This window comes from Thamnophis elegans, chromosome 13, assembly GCF_009769535.1.
Source record: "Thamnophis elegans isolate rThaEle1 chromosome 13, rThaEle1.pri, whole genome shotgun sequence".
NCBI lineage: Eukaryota > Metazoa > Chordata > Lepidosauria > Squamata > Colubridae > Thamnophis > Thamnophis elegans.
In genome coordinates, this window is record NC_045553.1 from 25926126 (window position 1) to 25939725 (window position 13600).

Here is a 13600-nt window from a genome sequence, read left to right on the forward strand (position 1 = left end):
CCACACCCCACTTTGGCCTCCCTGCAGCCTCCTGGAGCCAAAAACAGGCTGCGGGGGGAATGCGTTCCCCCTCCCCCCGCACATGCGTGCACATCTCCTGCATGTGCCCTGCCCCTTGCATATGTGCAGCAGAGACCCCAAAATCAGCTGGCCGGTAGGAGGCGCATGCACATGCACGGTGGAGCTGAAGGGAGAGGTGATGGCTGGTGTGCCAGCAGAGAGGTCTCTGCATGCCAGCTATGGCACCCGTGCATAGGTTCGTCATCACGGGGATAGGAACTCTGTATGTCTAAGGAGTTTCTCCATCATCCAGGTTGTCCCAAAGGTGCTTTTTTCAAGAGGCAACTGGACATCCTGATTTTGCTTTGAAGACTTTTCGCTTCTCCTCCAAGAAGCTTCTTGAGTTGCCTCTTGAGAAAGCACCTTCGGATGTAGGATCTTGTGCTTGAGCAGGGGGTTGGACTAGACGACCTCCAAGGTCTCTTCCAGACCTGTTCTGATTGAACTACAGTAACACAGAAGTTGGAAATGGGTTTTCCTGCCTCCAGCCATTCACTTTTGTGGTTAAGAGAGAGGCGTCGGCTTCAAAAGCTGCTCAGGGCAAGATGCTGCCATCCCATGCAGGTTCTCTGACTTCAAACATGGATACCCCAACCTGCAGTACAGCATCTCGCCAACCAAAGAGATGCAAAACCATTTGGAACACTCTGAAAGAAAACCAGAAAGGCCATGGGCTCTTATAGTAGAAACACCCCATGGATCTGTGATAGCGAACCTATGGCACACATCCCAGAGGTGGCACGCAGAGCACCCTCTGTGGGCATATGTGCCATTGCCACCTGCTCTTCTGGTTTCCAGTGTGCACATGTGCACTGGGCAACTGGTCTTTGTGGGCGCTGAAGCCCACATATGCTCTGTGGGCATATGTGCCATTGCCACCTGCTCTTCTGGTTTCCAGTGTGCACATGTGCACTGGGCAACTGGTCTTTGTGGGCGCTGAAGCGCCTGAAAATGGCCTGAAAAATGCCTAAAAAGGCAATTTTTGGGGGCATTTTCAGGGCATTTTGGGGGGTGTTTTCAGGCCATTTTTGAGCCATTTTCAGACTGTTTTTGGTCCCCCCCAAAATGGCCTGAAAAATGGCCTGAGAAACAGCCTGAAGTGACCTGAAAAACAGCTAAAAGGCCATTTGGGGGGGGGTACTTGTTTTCAGGCCACCTTTCAGGCCGTTTCAGACTGTTTTTCAGGCCAAAAACAGACTGAAAATGGCTCCCAAAATGGCCAAAAAACCAGGCATATGTGCCTCCAGATGCGTGGGATACTATCTCCAAGCAATGTAGGGTGGCCGGTTATTCTCAGAGTTATGAGGTCATAACTGTGTGTCGGGATAGAGGCGGCTGCTAAAAAACAGCTTAACAGCATCTGCTTAGGGTTCATAGCAGCATTTGACCCTTTACCAAGCCGCTTGTTTTGCAACTATCCAGCATATCCCGTGTTTGCAGGACTTCACACACAGGTTAAAATCAACTAAGGGGCTGCAGAAAACCTCTTGCATTACACGGCCAGAGTGCGGGAGCGAGGCTGAGTTCCAGGAACTGAGGCACGGAGCCAAAACATTGAAATCATTAACTGGGGAGTTGCATAAATTCACAGACTCACATAGTTCATTGTGCCAGATTACAAAACGGTCATTTGGGAGGCCTGGCAGGCGGATATATAGAGCAATGGAGTTTGGAAAAGTTGTCCTGGATTTTGGACGCTGACAAAGAAACAGCTAGCCTGCTTCCCCCAAAATAAGACCTCCCCGAATAATAAGCCCAATTGGGCTTTTGAGCACATGCTCTAAAATAGGCCCTCCTCCAAAAATAAGCCCTCCCCCCAAAAAATATTGCAACAGCAGCAGCCATGAGGTGACCATGCTCGCCACCTCCTGCACCTCAAAAATAATACTTCCCCAAAAATAAGTGCTTATTGGGGGGGGGGTTGTCAAAAGAAAATAAGACCCTGTCTTATTTTCAGGGAAACACGGTATCTATCTATCTATCTATCTATCTATCTATCTATCTATCTATCATCATCTATCTATCTATCTATCTATCTATCTATCTATCTATCTATCTATCATCTATCTATCTATCTATCTATCTATCTATCTATCTATCTATCTATCTATCTATCTATCTATCTATCTATCTATCTATCCATCCTCCCCCTGTCTCTTCTGTATGTATGTATGTATGAATGTTCGTACATACATACCTACCTACCTATCCTGTTTTCCGACAATAAGACCTCTCCAGATAATAAGCCCAATAGGGCTTTTGAGCGCATGCACTAAAATAAGCCCTTCCTGAAAATATTGCAACACAGCAGCAGCCATGAGGTGACCACACTTGCTGCCTCCTGTACCTCAAAAATAATAAGACTTCCCCAAAAATAAGGCCAAGCACTTATTTCGGGGGTCAAAAGAAAATAAGACCCTGTCTTATTTGGGGGGAAACACGGTACAGCCACATGCACAAAGCAATGAAGGCAAATGTGTACGGCACAGAGAAGGTTATGCAAGAACTGAGTCACACAAAGAGGCAGACCTCCAGAGAGAATCTCCATGACTGGCAAACCACTCAGAACAACACTCAAGGGTATGCAAAAACAGGGTGTGTGCATACAGGTAGCCCTTGAATGAGGATCACAATGGAGCCCACAATTTATGTTGCAAAGCGAGGGTTCATCATTAATTTTGTCCCATATTACAACCTTTCTGCCAATGTTGTTAAGTGAGTCACTGCAGATGTGAAGTGGAAAACATAATTATGGAGTGAATCTGGCTCCCCTATTGACTTTGCTTGTCAGAAGATTGCAAAAAGGGGGATCGCAAGACCCTGGGACCCTGTAACCATCATGCATATATGTACATTGCATCATGCATATATTTTTTTTTATCATCCCAGAAATTTCTCTCTTTTTTTAAGAAAAAAAATCAAATTGAGAGGCTTCATCCTATTCAAAATGTTAGAAACTGTGTTGCTAATGTTCATCAGTTCTGCGGATGGGTTCCAGGGAAGGGCTATGCCAAGGACTGGGGATAGAGCCACAGGGGGTGTTGTGACTTTGACTTCTCAAGAGCATGAAGCAAATTCCTTGTCACGACAAAAAACCCTTTTATTAATTTCCTATGAATTCTCCTCATTCACATACAACAAAGTCTTTCAAGGGAGGATTTACAGTCACAGACCTTATCTGGCTTGGAGAGCTGCCAGGCCAATATCTGCAAAACTTGGCAAAGAGCCTCGGAGAGTCACCAACCAATTAAGCGAACTAATGGTCTCCTCCAAACTCCACTCCCCTTTCGTTCCTTTTTTATTTCCTCTGAGAAGGACCATTCATCATCCACCTGTGGTCTTACTCCCAAGTCGACCCCTGTTCTTTAGCTCTTCCCTTTGTCTGGCGACTCTGCTCATGCGCACACTGGGAATAGGCTCCAGCTGTTCATCTGCCTCACTGCTGTCTGACTCTGAAGGCAGCTGCTAACTGGCATACAGCCCTGGCCCCCTCTCTGCCTCTGACACAGAGCCCTCATCCGAACCTTCCCCAGACTCTAGGACTGGCCCAGGTTCCTCCCCAACCTCTTCACTATCCAAATCTGCTGGCCACTGGCGGGCCACAACAGGGAGCTCCTCGGTTGCCTATCCCAATATGTGAGACTCGTTCAACCTTGAAGACATGAGCATCAATTATGCAACCCTTGGTGGAAATCTGGTTCAGTGCGAGATCCCGTATCCCTCTTTGTACAAAAAAACCACATTTCTTTCTGCTAATAATGGGCAGGAGATCTCGCCTGGACTTCTGGATACATCCCAAATAGATTGCAATCCAGGCTTTCGGTCAAGCAGGGGGCAGGAATCAAATGGCCCAGGTGGTCACACTGATTGATTCCAAGGCATCTGTTCCCAGCATACTGCCACCCTCCTTGGCTGCCTCCTATGTTTTCACCCACCCACTTTGCTCTTCCAGTTGAGAAGTTTGCCAGATTGTGTGCATGGAACAAATGAATCAATGGAACACGAATGGCCCAGCATGATTTTCCAGGGCTCATTACACAAGCCCTGTACTTTCTCCCTTAGGGTCTCCTCGCTCCAGCTGATCCCTGGCCTTTGAATGGGGAGAGGGAAGAGGAAAGGAGTGGCAGCAAACCAGCCCAACTCAACTCATCAAGACTAGATGTTTTAATGTTTTTTTAAAAAAATTTTTTAAATAATTCTTAGCTGTTTTTATTGTCTTAAAATGTTTTTTATGTTTCGAATTGCGAGCTGTCCAGGGTCATTTGCTGAGATGGATGGCTATCGAAGTCAAATAAGTGAATAAATATCCATATATTTATTTATTTTCAGGCTATATATTGCTGTCTGCCATGTATTATTGTCTGCTTTTGGTTTAGTTTCATAAGGTAAAGGTTCCCCTCGCACATATGTGCTAATCGTTCCCGACTCTAGAGGACGGTGCTCATCTCCGTTTCAAAGCCAAAAAGCCAGCGCTGTCCGAAGATAGCAATAGCAATTAACTTATATACCGCTTCATAGGGCTTTCAGCCCTCTCTAAGTGGTTTACAGAGTCAGCATATTGCCCCAACAACAATCCGGGTCCTCATTTTACCCACCTCGGAAGGATGGAAGGCTGAGTCAACCCTGAGCCGGTGAGATTTGAACTGCAGAACTGCAGTCAGCTGAAGTAGCCTGCAGTGCTGCATTTAACCACTGCGCCACCTCGGCTCTTTCCATCCTCGTGGTCATGTGACCGGCATGACTAAACACCGAAGGTGCACGGAACGCTGATACCTTCCCACCAAAGGTGGTTCCTATTTTTCTACTTGCATATTTTTACATGCTTTCGAACTGTTGGTTGGGAGAAGCTGGGGCAAGTAATGGGAACTCACTCTGTTACGTGGCGCTAGGGATTCAAACTACCGAACTGCTGACCTTTCTGATCGACGACCTCAGTGTTTTAGCCAATGAGCCATCGTGTCGCCTAATTCATAGATGCCTTCATATGATCTTTAAATATGACTCGTCTTCACAAGTCTCGGAAAGGTTATATAAACTGCCAAGTCAACTTTCCACGGTGTCAAGAACGTCAATTAAAGGACTAACAGGGAATTGAGACCTGAACAATGAATTTTAGCCATGAGTTCCTGGAGAGCTCAAGCTTTACAGGAGCTCAGCAACCTGGTTTTGCAAGTTATGGCAGAGATTATTGAGATAACAGGAAGTGCTTTGAGCATTAACAAAGAACAATTTAATTATCCCTGTATTAACTGCAGCTAGAATTGTATTTGCACAACATTGGAAAAATGAAGAGATTCCTATTGATGAGAAGGTGTCAAGAAAATATTAGAATGTGCAGAAATGAACAGATTAACATTAATAATTAAAGAGAAAGAACAAACTGAATATTAAATGATATGGGAAATGTTTTATCAATGGTTAGAGGACTAAGAGGGAAATTGGAAATAAAAGAGGAAGACTAAAGAATAGAAAATATGTTAAGATAGAAGTATAAACAAGATGACAACTATTAGTATTATGATGAGGAAGATAATTATGTTTAATGTTATTATATTTTTATTATATGTATCCCGTGGCTGATTTTTATTGGGGGAAAAAAGTAGAAGAAAATTAGTGAGTTTTCACTTGGCAATCTCTTGCTTAGTCCTTTGCCAACCATAAATAATAGCAATAGCCCTTAGACTTTAGATTTATATAGCGCTTCACAGTGCTTTAAAGCCCTCTCTAAACGGTTTACAGAGTCAGCCTCTTGCCCCCAACAATTTGGGCCCTCTTTTGCCCACCTCGGAAGGATGGAAGGCTGAGTCAACCTTCAGCTGCTCAGGATCGAACTGCTGGCAGTGGGCGTAACAGAGTGAGCCCCCATTACTTGTCCCAGCTTCTGCCAACATAGCAGTTCGAAAGCACGTAAAAAATGCAAGTAGAAAAATAAGAACCACCTTTGGTGGGGAGGTAACAGCGTTCTGTGTGCCTTTGGCCTTGGGTCATGCCGGCCACATGACCACAGAGACATCTTTGGACAGCGCTGGCTCTTATGCTTTGAAACTGAGATGAGCACTGCCCCCTAGAGTCGGGAACAACTAGTACATATGTGCAAGGGGAACCTTTACCTTTTTATGATACAGATGACTTAAGAAAATGGGTGTTAATACTGGCACAAGTTACCTTTAAACTACATAGATTTTGATCAGGGTTCTGGAAGCAAGATTTGGGGAATGACATAACTTTGGAAAGCAGGATTTTAGTATCAGTATCACATCTAATCACATCTTATACGAGCCACAAAAACAAATTCCATGAAGTCACCAAAAGTACAATCTTATTGCAGCCAATGACTGAACTTAGAACTTAGACTAACTTTATTGTCACTTTCAATGTACACAAACTGGCCTACATTGAAATTAAATTTCATTGCCAACAGCTCTCAAACTACACATTTCATACAGAAATACAGACTGCTCAGACTAAGTCCATATTTCCCTATGAAATGCACAGAGGTTCCTGTGATGATTTGTAGACAAGATTCCTTTGCCAATCACTCTTAAAGTATTTTGGTGACTCAAGATGAAAATCCAAACTCTGAGTAATCAGCATAGTGCGTAATTTGCCAAAACCTTCTTGATAAGAAGATTTGGAAGGATTTTCTGATGGATTCCTGTGAGATTCATGGAGTACATCTTTATGCATTCTGCATTGTGTCCAATTTTTGAAACAGGGTTTTATTTTAAAAAGCCATTCATCTCGTTCACAAGTGGTGAGTGTGTGTGTGTGCGTGCATGTGTGTATAAACACACACACGCTCAACCTTTTCCTTTCTCTATTTGTTTCTATCCTAGCAATTTAGCCACACAGCTCCCCTATTGGGTAGCTTTGGCTGAGAGTGTGCATCTGGTTCAAGGATTCTCAATATGATTTAGACTACACATAGATTTGAACTCAAGTCTCTCTCCTCCAACGTAATAGCCATTACTTCCATATCATCTTTCCCAAATCACATCTATGTTTTATGGACTTGTTTTGTATCATCAGAGTGTAAAAGCCATTAAAGAGATACCTGCCTTATACAAGGATACCTGCGTGATAGGCCCACCCACACACGCAATGGCCAAATTGATTAACATTGTATAAAGGCAGGTATCTCTTTAATGGCTTTTACACTCTGACGACGTTAGCAGTGCTAACAAAAGCTAAGTGAGCAATATATTTTAAAGTTCCAAGATCACAATGTCTCGTATTTCAGGCTGGTGTTTTCAGCTTCGTGCTTGTGTGAGTTGCGAGACAATCTCAATCTTACATGGGGAAAAGACCCGAATACAACAAGACCAACATACATACATACATACATACATACATACATACACACACACACACACACACACACACACACACACATTTATATTTATCAACATGCTGCAGGTATTCAATATTTTTATTAAATATTTCCTCCAAGGCTAAATGGGTCGCACTATTTGATTGTCCCAAAGATATTATTATCATTATTTTTCTCTATTTTTAAAAAGTTTGCAAGTTGATTGCAAACATGAATTCTCCCTTATCAGATTGGTCTTTTTGAATGTGGCTAAATTTTGTTATGCTGCCTATCAAATTAAGTAGACATTTATAATCTATTGATGAACCCATCTCCAATTCTAATACCCATAGTCCTCTACTTAACATCAGTTCCTTTAGTGACCATTCAAAGTTACAACAGCTCTGGAAAAAATGTCTTATGACCATTTTTCACACTTATGACCTTTGCAGCATCCCCTTGGTCACGTGATCAAAATTGGATGCTTGGCAACTGGCCCATATTTATGATGGTTGCCGTATCCCAGAGTCACATGATCTCCTTTTGCAACCTTCTGACAAGCAAAATCAATGGGGAATAGATTCACTTAACAACTATGTTACCAACTTAAGAAATGCAATGATTCACTTAACAACAAGTGAGAAAAATCATAAAATGGGGCAAACTCAATTAACAAATGTGTCGCTTAGCAACAGAAATTCTGGGCTCAATTGTGGTCGTAAGTTGAAGATTACCCTTATTTTATCTTTTTTTACTTTATTTTTAATGTGTTTACAGTTCTTGTCACTGATCATAATAAGTTATTCATTTGTACTTCCTTATTGTAAGGGAGTCAACATTTCCGTAACTTAAACACTCTACCTTAGCCACAAAGGTACCATCTGTAATGGTTTCCCCGCCCCAAGTTCATCTTGCCAGGTAACTATCCTTTTTTTTTTTTTGCGATGTCTCATTGACATTATGCAGGAGATGAAACGCCCGCTTTTTCCTCATACATTGTGCTTTTGGATTTTCCCTTGAAGTCCTAGGTGGGAATATTGCCAGAAAATGTTAACAATAAGGGCTTTTAATGATCAAATTAAAAAAAAAAAGATTCCCAGAGCTTTGTGCCACTTTAAACAATTCATGAATTCTGTAAGTGCCTAACATATTCATACAATCTTATCTTCTAGATATATATATAAACATGCTTGTGTATGTGTGTTCCAGAATAACTCTGGAACACCTCGAGTAATTTCAACCAAACTTAGTACACAGATGACTTAATCTCTGGAAACAAATACTGTGGAGATAAGACACCCCTAAAACTCCTTGGGTCTGTGTGTTCTGTTAGGATACAGGGAAGCCTCCTGAAGACTCTGGAGGGAGAAAAAAGCGCCCAAAGTCTGTTTCCAAACTTCCGTTTTGCGCATTGGTTTTTTTTCCCGCCCTCCGGAGGCTTCAGGGAATGGCCAAAAATGAAGGCCAAAATCAGCTAACCAACGCACGCATGCGTGCTGGAGCTGACAGGGCAATGCCTTGCGTGACCTAAGAAATGGCTCTGCGTGCCATTACGGATATATATTCATTCTCTCTCTCTCTCTCTCTCTCTCTCTCCCTCTCCCTCTCCCTCTTTCCTCTCTCTAATATGTGTGTGTATATGTGAGAGAGAGTGAGTGAGTGAGTGAGTTAGAGAGAGAGAGATGGATGGATATTAGGAAGTAATTAAAAATAATTAAAAATAATGGAAAAGAGGTTAACATTATTGTTTACCTTTTTTCAATAATATGAAGAATAGCACACATAAATTTGTTTCCCACCAAAGAGTAACAAAAGGAAAAGAATAGCCACCAAGGAGGGATATTCTCCAGGACCATTGCTGGCTAAATGAGAATGAAATGGGAAGAAGGGTGGGTGTTTTCCCTGTTTTTAAAAGCAAGCTTTATTCCCTGGGAATTTCAGCTTTCGGAGAGATTAGATTATGCACAACTGATAAATAAGGAAAACGGGTATTCCCCAGTCTGTGGGAAAAAGGGTTTTTCATGGCTGCCAAGTGATCTAAGAACTCAGTTCCTTTGCTCTTGTGTCATCCTAGCTACCCACATACACACACCAGTTACCAAGTGACAAGACAGTGTGCTAAAGCCAGATGGACGAATTATGTTTCCTTTGTGCGAGCTACTGAAAGGGACTCAGAAGAGCAAATGAGGACTGATGCGTCCTCCTTTAGTTAACAAGTTGTTTGCACTGGAGGGTAAGATGAGAAGGCAGATCTCTGAGGCCTCCTGGCCATGATCTAGAATAGATCAACAAAACCGCTGGGTGTTTGCTTAAACTTTATGCTAAAAGACCTGCAGCAGGTTGGGAAATGGGATAGAAGCAAGTTGGAGAACAAAGGAAATCTCTGTATAAGGTGATATTTGTTTTGCTCAGAAGGCATACAGTCTAAGTCCAAATCTTTCCTGATTGACCTTCTGTCATGAGGCTGCAACCAGTTTTTATCTATGAAAGCTCTAGTATCCTTAAGCATGTGCCAAGCACTTTGGACCATTTCCCCCCCTTTTGAACATATGCAGCATGTTTTAAGTTTCATGGGGACAAAAGCCAACTGAAACAGAAAACAGAATAACAGAGTTGGAAGGGACCTTGGAGGTCTTCTAGTCCAACCCCCTGCACTTCAACTGTTTTGAAAGCATCTCAGTGTGTTGAGAAATCTTGTCCTGTTCACCTTCTCAGTTGGCTTGTGAGTTGACCTAGAATTGCCAAGTCTCAGTTTCCCACAACAGGTAGTCCTTGATTTACAACATGTTCGTTTAGTGACTGTTCAATGTCACAACAGCACTAAAAAAAGTGACTTATGACCATTTTCCACACTTATGACTGTTGCAGCATTCCCTGTGGTCATGTGACTTACATACATATGCTTGGCAACTGGTTCATATTTATGACGGTTGTAACGTCTGGGAGGTCATTTTTTTTCTGACAAGCAAAATCAATGGGGAAGCCAGATTCACTTAACAACCACTGTACTAACATAACAACTGCAATGATTCACCTAACAACCCTGGCGAAAAAAGTCATAAAATGGGGCAAAACTCACTTAACAAATTTCTCACTTAGCAACAGTAATGTTGGGCTCAGTTGTGGTCTTAAGTCGAGGACTACCTGTTGTTAAAACTTTGATGGGCCTTTCCTTATCCCTTCTCTGCTTCTCCAGAATTTTTTTTTAAAAAGAGAAAAAAGGTAGCCGTGCCTATGCAAAATGCAGGGAATTGGATATCCACCTGCAGACCATGGTTTCTATCTGCCCAGTAACTTCCTTCTTGATCTATCAGCAGTACATTTAAAAACTGCAACGGATTTCGTTTATGCTATGACTATGACAAGGGGACGCAGTGGCTCAGCGGCTAAGATGCTGAGCTTGTTGATCAGAAAGGTAGTTCGGTAGTTTGAATCCCTAGCGCCGTGTAACGGAATGATCTCCCGTTACTTGTCCCAGCTTCTGCCAACCTAGCAGTTTGAAAGCAGGTAAAAATGCAAGTAGAAAAATAGGAACCACCTTTGAAGGTAACGGTGCTCCGTGCGCCTTCAGCATTTAGTCATGCCAGCCACATGACCATGGGGACATCTTCGGACAGCACTGGCTCTTTTTCTTTGAAACAGAGATGAGCACCACCCCCTAGAGTCAGGAACAACTAGCACATATGTCCAAGGGGAATCTTTACCTTTATGACAATGGCCAGGATCACAGGCTAAACCCATCAATTATAAAGTAGCATAGCCTGACATACAATCTGTTGTCTCCGCAAGTGTGAGCTGAAGAGAAAATGCAGCCCTCAAGAGGTTAAAACAAACATAAATACGTCGCCACTCTTGCTACAGAGTTTCGATTTTAGGGAAAAAAATAAACGCAGAATAAAAATAAAGCTTCAGTTAGAGGGGATTAGAACCCAGAACACAGAAAGCATTTTGGAATGGTGATCAGGGAGAGGAAACCTTTAATTTTCTTTCTGTAAAAATACCCATTTCAACTGCTTTTCAAATTTGCTTCGGTAAGCAGCGATCCCAAGATGCATCTGAAACACGCCTTTGTGTTTTCCCTGGTAGGACAACTTTTTGTTTCCTGCTTCTTCCCCAAAACTGGTAATGCGACTCATTTGGACTTTAGCCTTGGTGCAAACTGCAAGCAAAGTCAGCAGCACCAGCTGAATGAGACTGAGCCAAGAACTGCTGAACAGACAAGAAAGCAAGACCCAGGGGCTGCTTAGCTGGCAAAGGGCTCTAAGTGTCAAGTTTTACAGGGCTGTTGTTAAGATTCCCACAGAGGAAGGACACAGGAGAATCTGTGCCGTCAGGAGATGTCTGGCTATGAAGAATGAATGAGACATTTATTCTCTGACTTGGAACTTTCTGTGGAGGCCTTAGGAAGTAAAAGTTGCCCAGTGAAAAGTTTGCAAGAACAGAAAAAGTCTGAAACATAGCCCTTTATAACTTCCTTGATTGTTCTGCCACCATTGCACCATTCTTTGCATATTGTGGTCATACTTACCGTATTTTTCAGACTATAAGGCGCATGTCATAGGTTCGCCATCACAGGCCTAGCGGTTATAACATATAGTAATTGAATCCTGTTTCAGTACATGCAATTGCAGTGGTTTTAGAAAGTGCATGACAAACCATGATTGAACTGAGTGGAAAAGCAAAATGAGGAAAGAAGTAGACAGTTTAGACCAGAACAATGAAAACAATTGAAAAGAAGCAGGAAAGTTTCAAACTAGGAAGTTGTGACATTGCAGAAGTTATGGATTCTATGACGTCTGGAGGGTTACATTATTAACTATTGACTATCTGTGGCAAGGTTTCCCTTATTTCCTTCTGCTGTTGTATTGAAAACAAGAAAGCAGTTTTGATTGTACACAGGCTGTATATACCTGTCTTTTAAAAGCACATTCTTTAACATGGGTTACAGTATTTGTCTGGTTTATCACAAAGATGCACATTTTCAAGCAAAAGACCTCCAGGGATGTTTGTCTCGTTTTTTTTTTTAATTATATATATATATATATATTGAAGGTTCAGCTCTGTGGGTGAGATGGGACTTTGACCCCCAGGTAAAATGGCTGCGAATACGGGAAGTTGGAAAAACCAACTCACTTCTTCTTGTGTCATATCCATCATAGGATGTCAGCGATCATGTTGGTGATCCTATTTTTATCAACAGCTGCACAAAAAAGTGCTGCTGAGTTTTGTCCAAACTGGTCCCTTAGATTTTGAAGCCATGATGTTCTTCTTCTGCCTGTACCAGGGATAATTCAACCTATCCTACTTAATAATTTCAGTGACATGTATAATCAATGCAAATAAACCACCTCAATCCATCCTAGTAGCCTTACAGCAAGAGTGCCCAACCCTCAGGCTGCAGATCAGTGGCCCGTGATCAAATGAAGCTTTCCTCTGCACATACGCCAGGATCTAGGCTGCATGTAGAGTCATCCCTCTCCTCATATATGGAAATACTGTCTCCCATGAAATTGGTCCCTGATCCCAGAATGGTTGGGAACGGCTGCTTTACAGTATCTAGTTAAAACCATAATCAGACTTCATCTACAAAGCTGCAGTACCCCCTGCTGGTAAAATAGAAGAATAGCTGTGTAAGCTCCAATGACTTTGCGTAACTTTAGCTACCTATGAATTAATAGTGAACTGCCCTGAGAAAGAAGCACCAATTGTGATAATTCTGGTAATCAGCCAGATGCCTGGAAGTGATCTCTCTGGGATCTCCTTCCCGCCTGGAAATGATCTCTGTGGGGTCTCCTTCTAGCTTTCTTCTGCTTTTTTTGAGACTAAAAAAATTCCTCCACCATCTGAAGGTCATCTTCTTAACCTGCCAAAACCTGTTCCTGAAAAAAGTTCTCATCAGCCATCCTTGCATCTTCCCGGGCACTACGACGTAGATAGTAACAGTGGTGGGTTTCAATTAATTTTGCTACCGGTTAACTCGTGTTATGAGCGCTCGCATGCGCAGAAGCGTCCGGCCGGGTGGGCGGAGCCTCCCGCCGCCACCACTACTGGTTTGCCAGACCTCTGGATAGTAAATCAATATATTAGACAGGTGTAATCTATTCACTGATTTCACTTACCTCAAGGCCCCAGGTTCAATTTATCCTACTTTCCATCTGTTATGCGAAGCTCTAGCTCTCTAGAGAAGCCTGCCACATGGGGAAAGGTGGAACAAAGGATGAACCAGGAACA